Here is a 13,480-nt window from a genome sequence, read left to right as displayed (position 1 = left end):
TGTTGAAACAAAGCGGTCGTCACCCTCTTCGATGGCAAACGGACAAAGGCACCGAATTTCTGAACCAAGCTTTCCAAAAAGAATTAAAGAAACGTGGCATTCATTTTTTTACCACCGAGAATCCCGAAACCAAAGCCAGCATCGTGGAACGTTTTCAACGCACTTTGAAAGAACGCATGTGGAAATATTTTACGCATCACCACACTCTGAAGTACATCGACATCTTACCGCACCTGGTGCAAGCGTACAACCAATCTTACCATCGAAGCATCGGACGTGTCCCGCAAGACGTGACTCCCGACAACGAAGTGTTGGTGTTTGAGCGTCTGTTTGGTACGTCCCCGACGAGGGCTGTCCCCGAGAAAAGTGGAATGTTGGCCGTAGGAGATTGGGTGCGCATTGGCAAAACCAAACGCACTTTCGACAAAGGTTACTTACCTAACTGGACGACCGAATTGTTTCGCGTCACTGGACGAGTGCATGGCCGTCATCCTGCCGTCTATAAATTGGAAGACATGAACGGAGAAGTGCTCAAAGGAACGTTTTACTTGCCCGAGTTACAACGTGTCACCAAAAAAGAAGACGACGTGTACGACATCGAAAGCATTCTCGAACGGAGAACCCGTAAAGTGGGCAAACGACGTGTCAAAGAAGTCAAAGTACGTTGGAAAGGATATCCACCCAGTTTCGATTCTTGGATCGACGCTTCGCAAGTCATCGACTATAAAAAGAAGTGACCATCATGCCCTTTCACACAGCAGACGCAGCTACGTCGACCACTCCTCCTTCACCCAGTTCTTCTGTGCAAGATTTACGAAAACAACCCTTGTGGGTGTCGTGTGGAGAACGTGTGCCTAAAACGCAAATCGTCTTTTTCTGCCAAATCTTCGTGGTGTATTGTGTCATCGGGGCAGCCATCGCCAATTTGAGTTTGCAACAAGGAGACAAACAATTGTGGACCATTTTATTGAGCAGTTGCATCGGTTACCTGCTTCCTAATCCCTCCCTGAAATTCACCTCGAACGGGAACCCCGGGAACCTTGTGTCCAGTGCCAGTGCCAGTCACCACTTCAACCACAACCAGAACCCCATTTTAGACGGAGACACGCTTCTGACGTCCAGTAATATCCCCTCGGACAGCCACAGAACTCTGGAATTATGAGTCACCAAAACCAATTTTACTTAACCTTACCCAGTGACAGTTCCATGGAGGTGTTTCCCAAGAACACGTTGTGCTGTTACACGGCCAAATTACCTCAAGCCATCCAGTTAGATCACGAAGCCCATTGGGAAGTGGCTTTAGTAGAAATGATTCACCCGACCCAAGTCCTCAATGTCCTTCCCAATCAAAATTTTTTTGATGTGGAAGTTCATGACGAGCAAATGCAACAGTGGATGGATAGCAATGTCAAATATGACAAGAAAACCCGTACACAAAATCAAAAGTACACCACCTATCACTTGTTCATTCCCCCAGGCTATTATTTTAGTGGTCAACATTTGGTCAGCACCATAACCTCCAGGTTTAATGTCGTGTTTCTGAAAGCTTTGGAGCATGTCAACAAAAGTGTCACCATGGAGTACCACAAAGCAGCTCGTCGCTTCTTGATGAAATTTGAACGGAGTAAAATCATGTCCATTTTATTTTGTCCTGAATTGTTTGACATGTTGGGCGGAGACATGGACATGAGAAAGACCATGATCAAGAAAAACGAATTACCCATCGTTTACGACAACGAGTCTTTTAGCAAGTTATTTCGTGCCCCGGTAGAACTGAACCAAGGACTGAATTTGATGTTTGTGTACTCCGATGTGGTGGAGTATAACGTGGTGGGACACACCTCCGTACCGTTACTGCGTGTCATTCCTTTCAAAGTAGATTCTGCCACGGGCGCTGACGAGGAAGGTGGAAACACTTACCACGTCCACCGCGAATTTGTACATCCTCACTATTTGCCTGTCAGTAAGTCGTATTTGGACACGGTCAACATTGCTATAAAAGGAGATCTGGGACAAAATATTCCATTCACCAAAGGAAAAGTCACGGTGAAACTCCATTTTCGAAAACGGTTCTCTCACGACTCGTAAGTAAGTCATGTATCCAGTGTACCGAGGGGTTGCTCGACAGCGAGGACACGGCTTAGGAGATATGTTAAAATCGGCCTTTCGTTCGGTGGCCCCGGTGTTGAAACCGATGGTGACACGTGGATTGCACGCCTTGAAAGATGCGGCACTGACGCAAGGCAAAGAATTTCTCCAAAATGTCATCATCGACAAACAAAACCCTAAAGAAGCCTTCATGAGGGCAGGCAAAAATGTCTTGCTGCAAACGGGCAAAGACATTTTAGGCCAACGAGAAACACCTATAAATGCCCTGCACGCTACCGAGTCAGGCATTCAGCAAGGACAAGGCAGAAAGAGACGACGAAGAAAACACCCTTTCACCAGACTTCAAGCGAGAAAGGCCAAGAAAAGAAGAACCGTTCGAGACTTAGACGTTTTCGATTATTGAGAAAAGAGACAAAAAAATGATGCACCGAGAATCTTGCGCTTGTTCCAAGACGGAACTGGACCTGTTTGCCATGCCCCCCACGATGATGACGATGCAAGAATCCCAGTGGGTGGAATTTCACCCCGTCTCCTCACTGACCGATTCCGCTCCCATCGAGTTTGAAATCAAAGGACAGCCCGAAGATTACATCGATCTGAATAGCAGTTACTTGTACCTGAAAGTCAAAATTCTAGATAAGACTGGAGGTGCTATAGACGATGACGCAGTAGCTCCCGTCAACAATTTCATGCATTCCTTGTTCAGTGGAGTGGACTTGTACTTGAATAACAAACTGGTCAGTAGCAGCATGGATACTTACCCTTATCGTGCCTACCTGGAAAATCTCTTGACGTACGGAATAGATGCCAAGAACACTCATCTCAATGCCTGTGTGGTATGGGAAGCTGACGAACCTACCAAGTTTGAAATATTGGAAACTGATGAAAAGAAAGACAACAATGATGGATTTGTAGAACGAAGAAAGAGAATCACGGGAGCCGACACAAGTTTAGAACTGATGGATCGTTTGCATTTGGACATGTGGTTGCAAGAAAAGTATTTGCTGAACGGGGTGGATGTCCGTCTGAGACTGAATCGTAGCAGTGCCGCTTTCCATTTGATGGCTGATAGTGACGGTTACAAAACCAAAATCCTAGAAGCCAGACTCTACGTACGCCGTGTGGAAGTGTTACCTAAAGTGGGAAACGACATCAGTCAGACGTTGAGCAGAACGACCCCCAAGTATCCCATACGACGCGTGGAAGTGAAAACCTTCACCATTCCCAAGGGACAGCGATCCATGATCGAAGATCATCTGTTCCAAGGACAGTTACCCAAACGTTTGATCGTTGGTATCGTCGAGAATACAGCCTTCAACGGAGCTGCCGAAAAAAATCCTTTCTACTTTCAACACTTTGGCGTGTCCAAAATCGAAGTCAGTCGCGATGGCAAGACCTTGTGTACCCGACCTTTCGAACCTGACTTTACCAAGAAGAATTACTTGAGATCGTACTTGTCCCTGTACGAAGCCACCGGACAGTTAGGAACCAATACCAGTCACGGTATTACGTACGAGGATTATGCAGGAGGCTACGCTTTGTGGGCTTTCGATTTCACTCCAGACCAAGGCAGCGACGAGGGACATTTCCACCCTATAAAATCCGGCCAGATTCGTGTGGAAATTCAGTTTAAAGACCGAGACCCTGATGAAACGGTGAACGTCATCCTGTATGCAGAATTCGATAATACGATAGAAATCAACAGTTTGAGAGAAGTCATCCTAGATTACTAGAAACCATGGAAGACTGTTATCCCTCTTTGCCTAGTGGAGAAACTTTTAGTGTTGCATTGTTGTTAAAAAATGTTAGAGTTCTTGTTGTTTAGTGTTAAGTGATTTTTGAATAAAAAATGTTGTGTTTTGAAAAAATTGTTTGATGTTATATTGTTGGATTATTGTTAAAAATGTTAGAGTTGTTGTTTAGTGTTAAGTGGTTTTTGAATAAAAAATGTTGTGTTTTGAAAAAAATGCCTTTGTCTTTTGTTTAGCTATAAGAATGTTGGATTGATGCTCTTTCATTTCTTACTATCCCTCTCATGACACTCACTAAACGTTGCGACTCAAAAACCGTGGGGGGGATGTTTTCCTTCACGTCCGCGCTTTGACTTTAAGAACCGAGGTTGTTTCCAGTCTAACCATCCATTGTCGACTCATCCTCCTAAGAAGATGTGCTCCAAACTAGCTAAACTCAACGAAGCCTACGTGAATTTGCATAGGGTCAGACACAGTCTGATACCGAAGCCAGAAGAAATAGAGAATGTGAGAATGTTAAAAATCACTGAAGACCTGATAGAAGAGCTCTTCAGAGAAGAAATCAACAGGGACAAAGAAGAATGGACAGAGAAGTACAGACTTCAGAGACAGCAGCAACAGCAGCAACAACAACAACAACAACAGCAGCAGCAACCTGAAGTTGACAGAGGCTTTGTCGATTGTCGTATCGACACCAAAGAGTTCTTCTTCTCTTTCCGAAGAAGCAGACCTATCGCCAGAAAGTCTATCCTCAGAGGACATCGCATTCTTAGAAACTAAAAAAATGCCATAGCAAACAAAAAAACAGCCCTTTTCAGGGCTACCCCCCAATACTCTAGAAAAGAAATAACGATCGATTTGCCAATGTGTGTAGGTAGAGTAGTGTGAAAATAAACACTAACTCTTTTTAATAAAATGTGAGGGTATGCGTTTGTGAGTTTGTGTGTTTGTAAGTGATCAAGTACATTGGTGTAGATAGTAGATTAAAATGATGTCTTTATTTGGTGTTTGAGGTGTAGATTTGAGGTTAGATTGGATTGCTTTACGTATGTGGATAGTCTATTGAAGTGATTTATAAAAAATTTTAAAATAGTGATGGGTAGCATAAAAAAGTGAGTGTTTCTTTTAGTTCCACGCGTTGTTGTTTTTGGTCATGATGTAGGTAACATCAATTTTATGTTTTTTAGGGGGATGTTTTCCTTCACGTCCGCGCTTTCACTATAAATTGAAACTCGCTGGGAAGTCTAGCTACCCTTGTTGATTGATCAACACCAAAAATGAACACGAGACTGTCTAAACTGTTGGAACTTCATGTGCATCTGGAATATGCCAGGCGCCTGTTGAATGAACTGGCCGCGGAAGCCATTGTGGAGGAGGGAAGGATAAGAGAGGAGGAGGAAAGAAGAAAAAAAGAAGAGGAGGAGAGAAGATATAAAGAAGAAGAAGAAGAGGAAAGAAGATACAAAGAGGAGGAGAGAAGAAACAAAGAAGAGGAGGAGGAGAAGGAAAAGAAGAGAAGAAGAATAAATTTCAGAATCTCAGAGAGCGAAAATTGGGATTCTGAAGCGACATATCCTGCCTCTGCTCTCTCCCCCAAAAAAGTAAAAAGTAACTGGGGGATAAGATGTGTATGTGGCGCCAGGCCTGGAAGGTGCCACCATTAACCAGGTGTCCATGAAGTTCCAAAAAAAAAACAGCCCTTTTCAGGGCTACCCAATACTCTAGAAAAGAAATAACCATCAATTTGCCAATGTGTAGGTAGAGTAGTGTGAATATAAACACTAACTCTTTTTTAAGATAGTGTGAGGGTATGTGTTTGTGTGTTTGTGCTTGTACCCGCTCACGTACGATTGTGTGAATAGTAGATTATGGATTTGTTTATTGTTCTTAGCGTATGTGAAGAGTATAGTTTGGGTTTTGTAAGCGTTCACGTACGATTGTGTGGATAGTAGATTATGGATTTTGTTTATTGTTTCTTAGCGTATGTGTTTGTGTGTTTGTGTTTGTGTGTTTGTGTTTGTACCCGCTCACGTACGATTGTGTGGATAGTAGATTATGGATTTGTTTATTGTTTCTTAGCGTATGTGTTTGTGTGTTTGTGTTTGTGTGTTTGTGTTTTGTACCCGCTCACGTACGATTGTGTGGATAGTAGATTATGGATTTGTTTATTGTTTCTTAGCGTATGTGTTTGTGTGTTTGTGTTTGTGTGTTTGTGTTTGTACCCGCTCACGTACGATTGTGTGGATAGTAGATTATGGATTTGTTTATTGTTTCTTAGCGTATGTGTTTGTGTGTTTGTGTTTGTGTGTTTGTGTTTGTACCCGCTCACGTACGATTGTGTGGATAGTAGATTATGGATTTGTTTATTGTTTCTTAGCGTATGTGGAGAGTATAGTTTGGGTTTTGTAAGCGCTCACGTACGATTGCGAGGATAGTAGATTATGGATTTTGTTTATTGTTTCTTAGCGTATGTGTTTGTGTGTTTGTGTTTGTACCCGCTCACGTACGAATGTGTGGATAGTAGATTATGGATTTGTTTATTGTTTCTTAGCGTATGTGGAGAGTATAGTTTGGGTTTTATTATATGAAATGAAAAAGTAGGGGATGTTTTCCTTCACGTCCGCGCGTTGTTTGGTCATGATCTAGGTAAGATCAATTTTACGTTTTAGGGGGATGTTTTCCTTCACGTACGCGCCTTAAGTATAAGAACCCACAGTATTCGTCGTTCAAACCATTCTGCAAAGAATAAAAAAGAAGATGGCTTCTAACCAAATGGACAAAATACAAACATTACAAGACGTTTTAGACAACTTAGGAATGATGGAGCAGATGTTGATAAGACTGGTTGAAGACCATTATTCCTATAGTCCCCATCGTGTAAAGATGGAAATTAATAACTTAAAAAAGGTAAAGGACAAGATTAGTGGTGTCATGAAAGAGATAAAGGAGGAGAAGGAGGATGAAGAGGAAAGAATAAGAATAATGAAATGGAACGAAAAGATTGAAAAAGAAGAAGAAAATGAGAAGAGGAAGAAAGAAGAGGAGGAAGAGAAGAAGAAAGAAGAGCAGGAGAAAAAAAAGAAAGAAAAGAAGAGAAAGAGTGTTGGAGATAAAATAAGAACTTGGTGGAGAAAAAGAAGAAACTAGAAGCAGAAGAAAACCCAAAGGCCCTTTTCAGGGCCAGCCATATTTCTCGAAAAGAGATAGCCTTTCCATTGCCTACCCCTTTTTTAAAAAAAAATTTAAAAAAAAAAAAATCCCATATTCAATTCCCCTTTGTCCCTAAACAATCCCCAAACTCTATTCCCCCATGTTAAATTCCCCTTGTACGTATATCGGCCCACAATTTTTTTCTCATGTTAATTCCCCTTGTACATATATTAACCCACGATTTTTCGCCATGTTAAATCCCCTTGTACGTATATTGACCCACGATTTTTCGCCATGTTAAATTTCCATTGTACGTATAGTGGCCCAGGGGTCTCCGTAATGCTAATTTCCATTGTACGTATAGTGGCCCACCTTACTACTAGCATCCTTTCGTCTAATTTTTTTAAACATCACCATTGTGCTCCAGTTGAATTAAACATGTGTATGCAATCTTTGAGGACAAATAATGCACTTACCAGCCAGAGGGAATCATTTATCCATCCACACGTTATTCCAAAAACAAATTTCCCTGTAGCAGATCCTTGCACTACTAGTAGGAACACTTGCCATATTTCCAAGATAGAAAAAATACATTTTCCAAGAAATCATGAGCTTGAAACTTCATCACATGGATATCAGCTAGGTTTTGTATTTGGAGGGTCTTTCATACAGGGTGGTAATTTTACAATCAGTATTAATTACAACACAAGTATGCCACAAACAGTTTCACCACCCCTAAAGAGAAGGAGAGTTATATACGATAGTGACTCGGATCTCTAATTACCCGTGAATAACCGAAGCACGGACATTCATGCTACATGTAACTTTTCGTTTTAATAATAGAGGTGTGGGCCCAGTATCGTTCCATTCTTTACAATATAATTTTCTAAAATTGGAACTGATGAAAATGAAACTTTCTGTTGTAAAAAATATTAACTATTTTCTGTTAATTTGATATAACATCCTTATGTTAAACGTGATAATACATCAATACTATGCAACGCTTTATGTTGTTTTTTGTTTTGGTTCACGCATAGAAACGGTGTACTTCGGATTGCACGGTCACGCCACAGTCGTCATAAACATATTTGTATTCATGCACCTCATGTGAACATTTGCGCGTGAACTACATTGCACAAGTGAGAAGTTCATTTTTACTTTGAAAGAAATGTTTGGGCGAGATAAAGAATCTACGTTCGGGTAAAGCAGAGGGGGAAGACATATAATGCAACCCCGCGAGCGGGATTTCCTTGTTTCTGTGCAAACCCCAACATAGATTCAATTAGTCTCAGGGTATTTATAGAAATATAATATCTATGTTGTGCTTATGTGCAATGTCTCAGAATATATATATATATATATATATATATATATATATATATATATATATATATATATATATATATATATATATATATATATATATATATATATATATATATATATATATATATATATATATATATATATATATATATATATATATATATCATGTCTATTCATGTCTATGTTGGGGGCCCCGAGTGGCCGAGTGGTCTAAAGCGCTCTCCTTTACGGATCACTGCCATCTCACCTCTGTCTGCGTGGGTTCGAGTCTCGGATCCGGCTAATGTGGGTATGTGAGAAAGCTTGCCAGTAGCTTCTCATGGGTCGGTGGTTCTTTCCTGGGTTTTCCCGGGTTCTTCCTCCACCAATAATGTTGGCCGCCATGTAAAGCTTATCGTCTGCTGAAAAATAGCGTTAAACCCTACAACAACAACAACAACAACAATCTATGTTGTGTTTATGTGCAATATCTCAAGGTATTTCGATAAATATCATATATATGTTGTGTTCATGTGTAATGTCTCAGGGTATTTGAATAAATGTCACATGTATGTTGTGTTTATATGCAATGTCTCGGCAATTTGATCAAAGTCATATCTATGTTGGGTTTATGTGCAATAAATATCTCGGGGTAGGTGGATAAATAGTATATATATGTAGTGTTTATGTGCGATGTATCAGGGTATGTGAATAAATATATACATGTAGTGTTTATGTGCAGTGTCTCAGAGTATGTGGATAAATATCATATCTATATATATTATATCTATTGTGGGGGGGGTGTGTGACTTGGATTTTAAAGTAGCTTTAACAATTTTTCAGTCATATCGCTACGATATCTGCAGTGTGGCAGTTTATAGTGATGTCTAGCACTGGGGCATCATGTCGCAGACTTGTAGCATGATGTCCCACCCAGTCACATTATCCTGACACCAGGCCGACCAGTCCTAACACTAACCTCATAATGTTGAGCGCCAAGCGAGGCAGTTGTTAGTACCATTTTTGTAAGTCTTAAGTATGACTAGGCCGGGGATCGAACCCACGACCTCCCGCATCCGAGGCGGACGCTCTAACCATTATGTTGTGTTTATGTGAAATGTCTTGGGGTATTTGGATATATATCATATATATCATTTATATGTAGAGTTTATGTGCAATGCCTAAGGGTATTTGGATAAATATCATATCTGGTTGTGTTTATGTGCAATGTCTCAGGGTATGTTGATATATATCATATATATGCCGAGCTTATGTGCAATGTATCTATGTTGTGTTTATGTGCAATGTTGTTGCGGAATTCTGATACTTAGCATGACTACTCAGGGTTCATGTGCAATGTCCCAGGGTAGTTGAATAAATATCATATCTATGTTGTGTTTCTGTGCAATGTCTTAGGTTATTTGGCTATATATCATATGCATGTTGTGTTTATGTGCAATGTCTCATATATATATATATATATATATATATATATATATATATATATATATATATATGTGTGTGTGTGTGTGTGTGTGTGTGTGTTTATGTGCAATATCATGCGGAATTCCCCTAATTAGCATAACTACTCAGGGCGTACGTGCAATGTCTCGGGGCACTTGAATAAATATCCTATCTATGTTGTATGTATGTGCAATGTTTCAGGATATATATATATATATATATATATATATATATATATATATATATATATATATATATATATATATATATATGTTGTATTTATGTGCAATGTCTCAGGGTATTTGGATAGATATCATATCAATGTACTGTTTATGTTCAATCTCAAAGTATTTGGATAAATATCATATCTATGTTGTGTTGATATGCAATGTCTCAGGGTATGTGAATATCAAATCTATGTTGTCGTTTATGTGCAATGTCTCGGGATATACACACACACACACACACACACACACACACACACACACACACACATATATATATATATATATATATATATATATATATATATATATATATATATATATATATATATATATATATATATATATATATATATATATATATATATATATATAGGTTGTCTTTATGTGCATTGTCATGCGGAATTCTGATAGTTAGCAAAACTATCCAGGGTTATGTCAAAGTATTGCGGAATTCCTCAGCGCAGTTAAGTTCCATTTTTGATAGTTTCAGCATCTCTGTCCTTATCCAGCATCGATATGGGCAACACTATATGTACTCATTACAAACTACCAGTCGAAATCATTCTGAACCCAGTCAGTCACTCTTCAAGTCCAGTTAATTATGTACATCAGTCAATATTTGATTCCGGTGGCTTAGTGGTTAGTGCGTCCGCCTCTAGTGCGGCAGGCCGTGGGTTCGATCCCCGGTCGAGTCATACCAAAGACTTATAAATCAAATAATTTTCTTACGGCATTTATTGAACCATATCTTCTTCATCTAGTCGCTGATATATCGAAATCGTCTCTAGGAATCTTGATGAACGTTTTCATACTGCTAGGAGGGGAACCTATTTAGATACTGTCCAAGAGATGCTGAAGTATAATTAGTGCAAATTACTGAAACAATCAATTAATATGTTCGTGTTTTTCATACTCGACACTGATTGGGAACCCCTGATATCGCTCTTTCTTGTCGACGATATTCTTTGGTGGACTGTATCCTCTAGAGACAACATATCGCTCGAACTCCTCTCTCTAGCCACCAAATCTCGAAATTGCCTCGAAGACTTATCTTCAAACATTTCATGCTGTTAGACCGGGTTCCGATTTAGATACTGTACAAGAGACGTTGAAATCAAAATCCTCAAAATTGGAGTACATTTATTATACTATTGATACAATCAATTAACCTTTGCGTTTTTTTTCTGCATACAAGGTTCGTATAGCCTACTCCACCGTATATCGCTGACTCCTCTCGACGAAATTCGTCAGGACTCCCTTGTAGATGTACTATATTCCCTAGAGACAGCATATTATAGAAGGATCCATGTCAAAACTCTAAAGAGGGGACGTAATGGCCCAACTGTGCTCATAAGATAAAATCTTCTTAGGGTACGTGTCATCTAGCCTGGTCGCAAATTGCTCTATATGGGCTCGACACATTTTCATCAAATTTTTCGTACTTTAGGAACGGGTCCCTAATTAGATAATGTCAAAGAGGCGTTAAAATCAAAAGCCTCTAAGTAGAAACTCAATTAGTACAAAATATTAATACACATATATTATGATATGAGTTTTTCTTCATACACAGTAACCCATAGGACGCCCCTTATTTCCATGTTTTCTCTTAACGAAATTCGTCCGAACTTCCATCGTGGATGGACTCTATCCCTTAGAGATAACACACCGAACAAAGGGCCCATGTCCAAGCTCTTAAAAGGGTACGTAATAGCCCATCTAAATACGTCAGCTATCTTCTTACAGCATGTATTGTACTCGACCTCCTTCATCTAGTCGCGAATTTCTCGAAATTATGCTCGACGAAATATCTTCTAATTTTTACTTTTTTTATAAAGGATCACTGTCCATGGGCAGTTGAAATCAAAATCCTCTAAGTTGGAGTACAATTAGTAAGACTATAGATACGATCTATTAACATTTGCCTGGTTTTCATACTCGGGACACGTAAGGTCCTCATACTCGGGACACATAAGGCGCCATTTATTTCGCTGTTTCTCCTCTACGAAATTCATCAAGAAATCCTTCGTAGGTAGACTCTATCCCATACAAATAGAATATTAAAAGAAGGGGTCATGTCAAAACAGTACAAAGAAGCGATGAAATGGCCCAATAGTAAATGTAAGATATAATCTTAAGGCACGTGGTCTGGTCTTCTTTTATATAACCGCTCATTTTCTCAAAATCGGCGCGACGAATTGTCTTTACTACTTTCCAACTGTTAGAACGGGTTATTAATTTGATACTGCCCAAGAGGCGATGAAATCAACATGCTCTAAGTTGGAGTACAATCAGCACAAACTAGCGATACAATCTATTAACATTTGCGTGCTTTTGATATCCAGGTACTTACATTTCGCCCCTTATTTCGTTCCTATCTCTTTACGAATTCGTTAGGACTCCCTTCTTGTATGGTCTCTAACCCCTAGGGATCAAATATCAAAGAAAGGTCAATGTCAAAAATCTTAAGAGGGTACGTAATGACCCAACAATATATATGATCTCATCTTCTGACGGCAAGCGTTGTACTCGACGTTCCTTATCTAGCCGAAATTTTCTCAAAATTGGCTCCACGAATTTTCTTCACACTTTTCCTACTGTTAGAACGGTATGATCAAGACACGTTGAAATCGAAATCATCTAAGTTGTAGTACTCTTAGTACAAACTAGTGATACAATCTATTAACATTTGTTTGTATTTTATACACAGGACATATAGGCGTCCCTTATTGCGCAGTTTCCTCTCAGCAAAATACATCATGACTTCCGTCGCTGGTGCTTTCTGTTACCTAGATGTAAAATGTCAAACAAGGGTCCATATCAAAACTCAATGAAAAGGTCATGTAATGGTCTAAATGTAAACTTAAGATATAACCTTACAGCCAGGGGCGTATTAACCATTAAGCAGACTAAGCACGTGCTTAGGGCACCAGGGCCAAAGGGGGCACCACAAAGTTGAGAAAAGGGTGAAAAGAAAAAAAACGAATGAAGATTTGTAAAAAAAAAAAAATCGATAAAACTAGTGCAAATTGATCATAATGTTCTGTTTCTTGATCATGGTGCACCCTAGGGTTATCTTCCAAGGTGTACGTGGAAAGGGGGGGGGGGGGGGGCACCAAGATTTGTCAGTGCTTAGGGCACCAGTGAGCCTTAATCCGCCCCTGCTTACATGATATGTTCTGCTCTGCTTCCTTTATATAAACACTAGTTTCTCGAAATCGGCTTTAAGAATTTTCTTCAAACCTTGATTATTGTTAGAACAGGTCGGTAATTAGATATCGTATGAGAGGCGTTGAGATACAAATCCCGTAAGTTGGAGAACAATCAGTGCAAACTAGTGTTACAATCGGTTCAATTTGCATGGTTTTCGTACCCGATACCCACCGAACACCGTTTCCTCTTGACGAAATTCGTCACGACCGCCATCGTTGATGGATCTATCCCCTAGAGATAAAATATCAAAGACGGGTCCATGTC

This window comes from Sinohyriopsis cumingii, chromosome 1, assembly GCF_028554795.1.
Source record: "Sinohyriopsis cumingii isolate HCF-2022 chromosome 1, ASM2855479v2, whole genome shotgun sequence".
In the NCBI taxonomy this organism is placed as follows: Eukaryota; Metazoa; Mollusca; class Bivalvia; order Unionida; family Unionidae; genus Sinohyriopsis; species Sinohyriopsis cumingii.
Note: the sequence above shows the minus strand (reverse complement) of the source record.